The 11495-nt window shown below is 46.4% G+C and overlaps 2 long non-coding RNA genes across 3 annotated transcripts in view; one reads left to right on the top strand and one right to left on the bottom strand.

The window, feature by feature from the left end:
• The first annotated feature begins 333 nt into the window (after nucleotides 1–333).
• On the top strand, nucleotides 334–4713 carry LOC113586637 (uncharacterized). 2 transcript variants are annotated; one of them, XR_014119457.1, is made up of 3 exons: nucleotides 334–469; nucleotides 1585–1702; nucleotides 3868–4713. It is a non-coding gene; the product is annotated as an uncharacterized LOC113586637 (long non-coding RNA). The 2 variants fall into 2 exon arrangements; XR_003411634.3 differs by having other exon boundaries at nucleotides 377–469; nucleotides 1582–1702.
• The window catches only part of LOC118240357 (uncharacterized), an 8512-nt gene continuing 1067 nt past the window's right edge, over nucleotides 4051–11495 (bottom strand). Inside the window, exons 2-4 of the long non-coding RNA XR_004775353.2 lie at nucleotides 5041–7549; nucleotides 4761–4922; nucleotides 4051–4143 (exon numbers count right to left, since the gene is read on the bottom strand). This is a non-coding gene — a long non-coding RNA (uncharacterized LOC118240357). The remainder of the gene's footprint in view (nucleotides 4144–4760; nucleotides 4923–5040; nucleotides 7550–11495) is intronic.

The raw sequence follows: 11495 nt of genomic DNA on the forward strand, positions 1-11495 counted from the left end.
TTCTCTACTGCGTCCGGTGGAAACAGTCGTAAAACAGCTGAGACACGGCTAAAGCACTAAAAGTCGGCTGGCCGGTTCCAGGACGTCTCGTGTTCCAGAGCGGAGCGTTCTGAAACCATTAAAGCGTAATGATGGATGCGAGGTGATAGCATGCTGCGCTGTGTTGATCCGCGTAAACCTCAGCCGGTCAGCTGACGTTGTTTGGCGAACACGACCGTACAACGGCGCAGCAGGGGGGTTCCGCTCCGCCAGCTGCGATCGTGCATCGCCCGTCGCAGATGCGTTTCGCTTGTTTTTGGCTTTAGCGCTCTGGTGTGTCCGTCAAGAAGAGGCCGTTTTAGAGGCGTGCAGCTACGGGAGTGACTGGGAATGGGATACAGGATCCAGACTCGGGTTTGGAGCGAAATGAGAGCTGGTCTGGCCAGTGTCTTGAAGAGGCTCAGGTCAGCATGTCCAGACACAAGACAGAGTGAGTGATGATCATCTGCACAGGGGCTTAAGTTTATCAGCAACTTGAGGATGGAGAGAGAGAGAGAGAGAGAGAGAGAGAGAGAGAGAGAGAGAGAGAGAGAGAGAGAACGAAACACATACTCATCTCATCTGCATTTTGTTTAGAATGTTTTGAAAATTCAAAACATGAGCTGGGATGTAACACACACACACACACACACATACACACACACACACACACACACACACATTCAGATGCAATTATAGGAACAGCAATTCTGCATGTTTCGGTATTAATATGTTTTAGTCTAAGCCAAGCGTGAACAGTGACACAAATAGTGAACAGTGAAAATTTTCTCTGACTCACACACACACACACACACACACACACACACACACACACACACACTCACTAGAACCCCTATGCACAGCTGTTTGACTTGCAGTTCTAACACTCTGGAATTATCATTTGTCAGTGTCCATATGTGTTGCGTAAATTCAGAACTTCCCAGGATTTACTGCGGAAAAAATAACCTCCATTACAAATCCATTCCTCTTCCACAACTGCACATAAAGAATGGGGCAGGTAAAAGCCCATTCCATTCCACAAACGAAACTATCCAGCACCGCAACCAGCTTTCAGCTGTTCTGGGGTCAGTGCTGTGAACTTCTTGCTGATTTATCGTCCCCGATTCCACCGCCCTGAGCTGAATCTTGCGTGCTGGAACAGGGAGGAACCTGCACTCCCCAGAGCTGGGATCTGTCAGAACTGGGCCTGGAACAAGCCGGACTGACGGACCCGACCCACCCAGACTGGGCGGAGCCGGCGTGGTCACTCTAGTGCTGGTTTAGGGGGGCGAGAGATTGGATGGCAGTGTTGTCGTGGAGTGGGCACAGATAACCCCACTCTGATGAGGAGAGAAAACAGAGTCCTGACAGAGCACAATGCTGGGTGCCCTTTGGGAGCTAGCCAACACACAAACAAACGTCATGAGGTAACATTCGGAGTGTTAAGGTCTCGTCATGTCAGCAGTAACGCTCGATGTCAGGCAGCTGTGCGTGGTGAACGGAGCTGATGGAGTAAGCACATAGGCTGACCTTCAGTCTGACTCTGGATCTCTTTTTAAAAAGAAGGCGTGGCATTCTGGGAAAAAAAAGGCCGCTGCCTCGGATCGGGTTCCAGCTCGGGCGGTCTGCTGATGTGATGCCAGAGCCCGCGCCGATCCGGGACATCAATGTGTATGCCGACATGGTAAGGATTCCAGAGGTCAACTTTGAAGCATTTTTCATACCAAAAGCAGTGTTTTGGAGCTCTGCATGACAGGGTGCACGTAGGTATGTGTGTGTGAGTGTGTGCACGCGCGTGTGTGTATGTGAGTGCGTGTGTGTGTGTGTGTGTGTGTGTCTGTGTGAATGCTAAGCTTGCAGGGGGGAGTAATATGTCAGTGATGGGTGGATCCTCTTTGGCTTGCCTCTTCTGTAAATTCCCAGAATGCCAAGCTAGGCACCAAACACAGCTACCACCGCTTTTACTGCTAACACAGCTAACAGGGGCAGGGCATGAAAGGAAGAGAGAATGCAAGACAGAAATAGAGGGGCAGAAAGATAGAGAGAGAGAGAGAGAGAGAGAGAGAGAGAGAGAGAGAGAGAGAGAGAGAAAGGCAAAAATCCAACAAAAAGAGGGCTCACATGAAAGAGATCATGGACGGCACGGATTACTAGGTATTTCACATTCTTCAGTCGGTCGGATTCACTAGCGAGCCTGCGTGTGTGACAGTGTGTGTGAGTCTAAAGTAGCCCTCTAACAGTATAGAGTTGCGCTACCACTTGTAGTCTGGCGCTAAATAAAAGCTGGCATGTTTGCTCAGAACAGAACACCGTGACTGAACTTACACATCCCTCAGGCCATGCTCAGGGCGCTAGGTGTGGGAGGGCTCTCTAGTCACTCCCCTACTGATCTCTGGCAACCCTGCCATCACTAATGCCCCAAGATGAACTTATTACATGCAAATCACTGATGCAAGGTCTCAGACATTGGGTTTGTAGAACCCTATTTGTTTGTAGAGTCTCGGTAATTACCGATTACAAATATTAATATTTTATATCTCAGTATTACTTATAAAGGCCCTGTTTGGACCCAAGCATTTGCTCTAACTAATCAGTAACACATGCACTAGTGCTAGGCTTCACGTTGTGCTTAATAACAAGTTGAGCTTGGATTAATACAAACGCTTTAACACAAACAAACCCATTACAGGATGTTGGACCATATCCACAAGGTTGCCAGGTGAACGTTGCATCTACCATATCTGCATTCATGTGGATATTCATGTGGAGGTCTAGTCTGTCTGCAGGGGTGCCAAAATCCATCTTATGACCACTCACCATGTTGAAATGTGCAAGTATCTCTGTCTCCAGGTGGTTGCCAGGTCCCCCCTTATTACAGTTGACCATATCTAAATTCACACATCTTTGCACTACCTCCAAGGGTTCCCAGATCCACCCTTATTACTGTTCACGCTCGAACTTCATGTCTGCCTCTGAAGTATCGCCATGGGGTTGCCATATCCCCAATCATTACTTTTCACCTTTTCTAAGTTAATGCATTCTCCTGCAGCGTGAGATCAATACACCCTCTCCATAGACCTGCACGCTCCACGCTGTAGGATTCCCACAACCGACTAGCACACAAAGTGAATTTATCATCATAACACCCTAACCATGATCGATGCTCATCGCCCGCCTCCCCGGCATCCTCCCTATCCAGACACGCCTGGCACACAGTCTGGTTCGGTGCTAACGGGGTCCTCCAGCGGTGGTGGGGTCGCCATTGGGTCTAATTAGGGTGCGGTGCAGATAAACACTTGGGATGGGATCCAGCAGGGAGTACCGCGCCAGCAGGAGAAGCAAAACACGTGTCAGACTCCGGATCTGCACAGACTGCACAGCCTACACTGCGCATTCTGTACGAACTCCCACTCACGAGTGCATGAATCAGAGAGGGGGGGAACCACCATCAGTGCAGGTGGAACCGATGCCCTGACTGTAGCTGTATGTTTCTCCCCTGAAACAGGTCAGCGGTGATGAGCATGCACGTTGGCAATGCCCCCTCTTGGGACCTCAAACTCTCAGCCTGAATGCCACCAGATTCCAGGGTTTGATACTAAACCAGAGTTGCAGAATAAGTGCGTTAGGGCAGGTGAATCTGGAAGTGTACAAATGCATGACACGTTATGGATAAATAACTACAAAGCCAATGCTGTTCTGGAAAAGATGTTTGTCCAGGATGCCACGTACGCATTTATTATGAGCATGGTCAAGACATTAGCAGATGGTTCCATCTCGGGCTAGAAACAGACATTTACCATTTGAACAGGACTAATTCATTTAGTTTGTTTTTTTTATTATAACCTGCAGCTGTTTCTGAGCTGTTGGAAAGTGTAACAGTAAGGAAAACACCGATGACTTCAAAGCTCCAGAGAAGGATGACGAGAAGGACCGACGGGACCACCGGCGCTCCAGGAGCTCAGATGAAGAGAAAACATGACGCAGTGGCCAAGCGCAACAGAGCACCAGTCTTATGGCAGGGACCGGAGCGACCCCCAGGCGTCCAGGTTTCCGTCGTCCCCCGCCCTGGGTAATGGAACGAAACTTGCAGCAGAGAAGGACAAACTGCAGAAAGGCACCGAGACACTGGAAAGGGGGAGGAAGAGAGAGACAGCGTGAGAGAGGAGTGGAGAAAAGGAGAGAGGAGGGGAAGAGAAAAATGGAGATAGCATGGATTGGTGGAGCATCTCCATGCTGTCAGGGATTCTAAGTACAGGTTACCACCGTCTGGCCATCGAAAAGGGCCGGAGTGTAGAAATCCGCTGATGTTTTCACATTAAAAAATAAAAATAAAACCAAATCCCATGTTTCAATGATTTGGTCCAATGTGAAATGTTACATATCTATTTTGGAGTAGGGCGCACAGCAAGCCTCGCTGCAAAATACGTAAGAACAGGTGGTGACAACTCTACCAATACTGCACCTTTTATCTATGTAATTACACTCCATATTTCACACACATGTTTTCTTTGCTAAATATGATTACGCTTATCCACATTATACATATTATTTGGTAAAGTTTAAAGGGCTTATTAGCTGCCATTAATTATTATTGGTGCATTTATTAATGTGATTATTAATAGGCCTTACGATTATGTTAAATTCTATTCATTTGAACTCTATTTTCAGTGCTTTGGCAATATGGTACTGCATTCAGTCTGGGCAATAAAACCACCTTGACGTCTCAGACTGTCATCACTTACCTAATTTTTTCCTATTCATTGTAGTGCTGCTATTCAGTATCACCCAAAGGAGGCCGGGTTTCCCGCAGGAGTCTGGACCTCCCAAGGTTTCTCCCATATGGGAGTTTTTCCTTGTCACTGCCACTTGATTATGAAGGACTAGACCAGGTTCCTGTGAAGTTGCTTTGAGAAAATATATCTCTTGTTAAAAGCAGCAAGTTTATTTCACTCAGAAAGCAGAAACCTTGCATAACTGAACATTTTACAGTTACATCTTTGGCTTTTATCCAAAGCAACTTACAATTATGAGTGAGTACAACTTGAGCAGTTGAGGGTTAAGGGCCTTCCTCAGGGGCCCAGCAGTGGCAGCTTGTTGCACCAGTGGATGTTGCAGGATGTCTCCAAGTGGGTGAAGGAAGCTTTCCTTTGCAGCTCCACCCCTCCATATGGTCAGCCACGCCAGGATGGATTTGCATGGCATCTTGATGAACTCGCAAAGGATTCCCACGAAAGGTTTCCGTCCATCCCAACTGCAAACAAGCCCCACACGGTGCCTCCGGGAGACGTAAACATTTACATGCATGAGCTAAAAGCTGCATGCAGCGGCAATGAGGCCCTCCATGATGTCAGCGCGTGACATGTGCGGCAAGGCTCCGATCACTCACCCACAGCCACCCAGCTCCGGAGACAGCCAATCACAGGCAGGGGTCAAGACGCAATAGTTCACTTTCTGATTGGTTCCCAAGGGAAGGTTAATCATCACGACAGGGCTACATTAAGCCTGTATGTATTATTGCATCCAAATGCAGTAAACCACTCCAGCACCTTAAGAGAGCTGCTTCTGCTGTGACGTTGAGGAGTAATCTTGGATCTTGGATATCTTGAAAAATTCTCTTGAGGCTCTAGAACATAAGCAGTGATTTTTGTTATAACTGACTAAGCCGTTACGAGTTGTTACAAGTCCGGGTCGTGTGACAGTCCCACCAGTGTGAGAATAGTTCTGGACTGTGGGACCTAAGCTGTCGGTTGGACACTGTGCAGACTCTGGGACTGACAGAACATACTGTAAATTCTCTTGGTTTTTACATGCTTGAACTTTGCTACACTCATCTGACATCTTATTTTGATGTGATTCCATTCACTCACATCTGCTCTTACACGGTTGTTAATAACCGCGGCGCAGTGGTGTCATGTAATGTGCTGTGTCAAATTGATCACATCAGAACCCTCAGTATGAGAAACGTGCATCTCATATAGCTTTGATAGGGAATTGGGATGCCACCAAGACTCCTAATGTACTCCTAATCCAAATTCAAACTTTCCACAGAACTCAAAATCACTTCTTTTTGGACTTCTGCTAAGCAAAATAAGCCAGGTTCATTTTCTTTTTCCTTCAGTTTTGGACATGACAGAATGGGAATGACGGATTTCTTCGGAGATGACATAAAGCCAGTCAAAAAGAGTACGGGTCAGCGCATGTGGAGACTTGACAGATCATGTGATGATACTTGTACTCACTCTCTATGGTGGCCCATACGACCTGTTTAAACCTAATTAGTCATAAACTATAAATTAACATTTGCATTCCTGAAATACTGATAAAATAGATCAAGATGGTGTAGCACACAATACTCTGGGCTAGTGCAAACAATGATTACTGCTGTTAAAGTATGATGCATAATTTGTGCTATCTAGAATATAGGATTTACAAAGTATAAGGTATCAAACTGCCAAATCTTTCTCTTTCAATGTCTTTCTCCCTGTGTGAACTGAGATTCCGTGTGTGTGTGTTTCCCTTTTAGATGTCAGATCTGAGATTCTGTGCGCTTAGTTGGGCAGAGCAGGCAGGAATACATCAGATTGCCATGAGCAACAGGAGGAGAACCAGAGGCGCGCGTCCAAACCCACACAAACAAGGCCCTCTGGTCGGACTCAAGGCTTGTTTTGAGAAAAATGCACAGACAAAATGCTTCAGTCCAGATGAATGAAAACCTGCTGCCACTTAATACCGTTCTATAGGTGAGGTTATGCTGATCTGCCAAAGTCAGTGTTATCCATACTGCACAGATCTTTTCATACGGGTCTATTGATAATTTACAAATCCTAATAAAATATGACACTATCCTGTGCATGTGTACTCTGTTTAAAGTTAGTATCCACAGCGGATGTATCCACAGTTCCTGGTACTTAAACATCCTTACAGGTTTTCCCCACGAGATATGAAATCATTAGCACTAAGGAGACTTGGGTGAAGGATATTATCACGGTTGCTCCTCCTCTGCCATTGCGGTTCCTGCGGTGGCACTTTGCCATGTGTTCTGTTGTTTTGGTTTTCTTGCTAGTTCCGCCCTCTGTCCGTTTTGCGCTTGTCCCAGCTGTTTCTTGCTTCGGCGTAATTCCCTCTGTATATACACCCCATGCTTCATGTTCCGCTTTGTCAGTCTGTGTTGGAGTGTGACGTCTACGCATGCGTTCCTCGCTTGATTTCCCGTGTTCATGGTCTCTTCCTGTTTTCTTGGTTTTGCCTCCATGTGTCTCTTCGTGCTTAGCATAGCTTTGTTTTATACTGTTTGTCACCGTTTGTCAGTGAGCTGTCTATGGGCTGTTTTGGCCCATCGCTCTAATAATCGTTCGATTATGCACTCGCGTCCTGCCCTGCCCGTCACTACGTTACAGATATTTAGCCTCTACAGGCAAAAGTGCTAGTAAAGTTCCTCTGTGGCCATTCCTCGGTTTGTGTGGTTTCAGGAAGACTCTTAAAGCCTCGGTCTCAGCGAAGCAGCAGTCGGAAAAGCTCGCAGTTCACCTGTCTGGAAAAACCATCAAAAATAGACAGCTGTCCACGGGCAGACATATGCACTGATCGGATATCAAAGTTTGTAAATAGGCCTAAAGGAGATGAATATACTTTATCAACTACTTTTACTGTCACTGACAGAACAGGTGTTGAAATCTCTCTCAGGTTCTGCAGTTCATGTCTGCATACGACTACACACACAGTTCGCACACATGTTTACAGAACAGAAGACCTAGGCTCCCCAATGTGGCATCGCTATTGGTACTGTGTCCATGGTGCCTAGCTGCCTGTTCCATTATCAGAGACATTATCAGACCTCCCAGAAGAAGAAGGAGGGACAAACGTCTTGACCCTGTAGCTTAGGCCTCTCTACCGGTTGTCCCTGACCTAACCCCGCTGCGCAGACAACTGCATTAGACACACCGCTGCACAGGAAGAGGCCTGGGCTTTGTATGACTACCACACCTGCTCATAAGCATCTGTGTGTGTGTGTATGTGTGTGTGTGTGTGTGTGTGTGTGTGTGTGTGTGTGTGTGTGTGTGTATGAGTGTGTGTGAGAGTGTGTGTGTGTGTGTTTGTGTGTGTGTGTGTGTGTGTGTGTATGAGTGTGTGTGAGAGTGTGTGTGTGTGTGTGTGTGTTTGTGTGTGAGTGTGTGTGTGTGTGTGTTTGTGTGTATGAGTGTGTGTGTGTGTGTGTGTGTGTGTGTGTGTGTGTGTGTGTATGAGTGTGTGTGAGTGTGTGTGAGAGTGTGTGTGTGTGTGTGTGTGTGTGTGTGTGTGTGTGTGTAACACTGAGAATGCAACTGTTCCTGAAGCCTGCACCTGTCCTCTTTTCTTACATGTATGGGTGTGACAGAAGGGAAGAGACAGCAGACATGGTTGTACTCTGGGACGAATGATCACAGCTTCAGTTCAGCATTCCTTACTCATTTCTCTACTGTGTCCTCTGGTGCAGAAGCCCCCCCCACCCACACACACAGAGGAGAAAGGACAGGAAAACCCAACTCCCAGATGCTCCCATAATCAGAACACTCAGATAATAATCTGATAACCATAATCAGATAATCCCCATACACTAACGATACCGTTTTCACAGAACATTTTCACAGAAGAAGAGAATATTTGATGGCTGAAGCCATAATAGGGTTGCAGAATGATGGCTTTCGTTTATGCTAGTCGAAAGACTGAAAACCTTCTTTTTTTTTCCCCACCTCTCACACAGGTGGTCCACAATACACCAAACATCAGATGCAGCGACAAGATGACAAAAGAGAACAACCTGGGCAATGGGAAACATACGGGAGATGAGCGGAGTGTCACACTCTTGTGGATCTACATCGAGTTCAGGATCAGGGTCATTCCTGAGCTGAATGGGCACATTTAAAGCACTCACTGATCCAGGATCAGTCTACCACACACGAGTTAATCTAAACCAGCATCCGAGGGACCGCGGAGCGACCGCTGGGCAGCCTCTACGGCCTTTGGCCAGCGAACGGCGGTTGGATTTTGAACGCAGCGCCGAGGAGAATGGAAAGAGTGAGAAGGTGAGAGAAGTTCTCCCAGATGTGGTGCCAAGCAGCACCGCTGCCTGCCCTCTCCTCCTGTTGCTAGCACAACATTACGGTTTTTCTAAGGGGAAGACCGAGCTCCAGGGAGGAGGAGAGAAGGTCTGGGCACTCGCCCCAGGGCACTTTTAAAGGGCACTTACGACTTCACTCCACAGCTGCAATCGCTGAAGGCCCACGTTGTTATCGACGCGGGTGTTGCCGTAGGACATGTTTTAAATTAACAGGCAGGGTCATGTTTATTGCTTTCGAGTTCTGAGTGCTGATGTGGGTGTGGGAACAACTACGGTCAGCGGGGAGTTTAGCTGTACTACGGCAGAGCAGTTTTGCTTAGCCTATTCTATTGTACAGTGGCGCTTGAATGTTTGTGAGGCTTTTAGAAGGTTCAGGTTTTTGCATAAATCTGACCTAAAATGACCGAAGAAGATTAGATTGTCACACGTCAAGTCCTAAAATGAGCAAAAACAAACAAGCCATGAACAGCACAATAACCAACAGCCGGAATAACAAAACACAGAGTATAAATATACTAATAAGGGAACAAACTAGGAACACGTGAACATTGTTGCTATTGTGGTGTACGTCGTCGGCTAAACCAGGACGGCCCCCCTCTTTGAGTCTTGGTTCCTCTCAAGGTTTCTTCCTCACGCTCTAGAGAGTTTTTCCTCGCCACTGTCGCCCTTGGCTTGCTCACTGGGGTCTTGGACTCGGACGTTTGTAAAGCTGCTTTGTGACGACGGCTGTTGTAAAAAGCGCCGTATAAATAAACTTGACTTGAAGCATGGCAGGGGATGAAACAAGGGGGCGGAACAGAACGAAAACCTAAACTAAAATAAGCGTGTGGAAACAAGACCAGGAAGAACACAGAAAGCAAATGGGAGGATGTCAGCATTTGAACTGCGACACCAGGGAGGGGGCAACTGTAACACCAAGAGTGGTCGACCAACAAATAACACGCCAAGTGCAAGGCGTGTAATAAACCGAGTGGTCACAAAGGAACCCAGGGTAACTTCTAGGCAGCCAAAGGCCTCTCTCACATTGGCTAGACGTGATGTTCATGCTTCTCCCATCAGGAGAATGCGGAACATCGGTGTGCACGGCAGAGTGGCGAGGAGAAAGCCGCTGTCCTCCAAAAAGAACATCGCTACTCTTCTGCAGTTTGCTAAAGATCACATGGACGAGTCAGAAGGCTGCTGGAACGATGTTTCGTGGACGGCTTAGACCAAAATAGATGTTTTTGTTGTTTTTTTTTAATGAGAAGGGTAATATGTTTGGAGAAAGGAAAACACTGCATTCCAGCATGAAAACCGCACCCCTTTTGTGAAACTTGGTGGTGGCGGCAGTGGTGGTGATATCATGGCCTGTTTTGCTGGGCCAAGACCACTTGCCATCATTGATGTAACAATAACATTCAAATTATACCAGCAAATTCTAAAGGAAAACAGCAGGCCATCTATCTGTGAGCTGAACCTCAGGAGAACGTGGGTCACACAGCAAGACAACAACCTTAAGCACACGAGTCATTCTACCAAAGAACGGGTGGAGAAGAAGAAAGTTAAGGTTTTGGAAATGGCCAAGTCGAAGTCCTGACCTTAATCCAATAGAAATGTTGTGAAAGGACCCAAAGCAAGCGGTTCATGGAAGGACACCCACCGACATATCTGAGTTGGGTTTTGTACAGAAGAATGGGTTACAGTTCCTCCAAGCCGATCTGCGCGACTGATTTACAATTACTGGAAACATTTAGTTCCAGTTATTGCTGCACAAGTGGGTCACACCAGACACTGAAAGATACTAAAAGCAAAGGTTCGTATATTTTTGCCACTCAGATATATTAAATAAATAAACAAAATGTTTATTATGTAATATTTTGTCTCATTTGTTTGATTTGGTTCTCTTTTATTTGCTTTTTTAACTTTTTAAAAAATTTACTTGGCATGTTTTACGTCAGATTTATGCAGAAACATAGAAACTAAAGGGTTCACAAACTTTCAAGCACCACTGTATTTCTCCCACAATGACGATACATAACTGCACACAGTCCACCCCAGGTTTCCTTTAGCTATGTGAACACTTGTAATCCCATAATCCCTCTACTCTCATGCTCAGAATGAGATGAAAAAGAGAGAAGAGGTGAGGGGTTATGCCACCTACACGTTTAGAAAACATTTAGAATCAAAATGAGGAGACAATTTGTTTTTGACTTTATTTCTTTGGAAGTGATGATGATAAGTGTACAGTATTTAAAAAAACTCTGTAGAATCAGATTGAAAGGCCACAAGCACAGTCACACCAGTGTGTAAGCAGAACTCAGGTGCGTTTCCTGTTTCACCCCATGTGCACTAACCAGATCTAACACAATTGCTATTGATAGACGGGCCCCGGATCTACTCA

The sequence above is a fragment of the Electrophorus electricus genome, chromosome 22 (genome assembly GCF_041902795.1).
Source record: "Electrophorus electricus isolate QZ-2024a chromosome 22, ASM4190279v1, whole genome shotgun sequence".
Taxonomy (NCBI): domain Eukaryota; kingdom Metazoa; phylum Chordata; class Actinopteri; order Gymnotiformes; family Gymnotidae; genus Electrophorus; species Electrophorus electricus.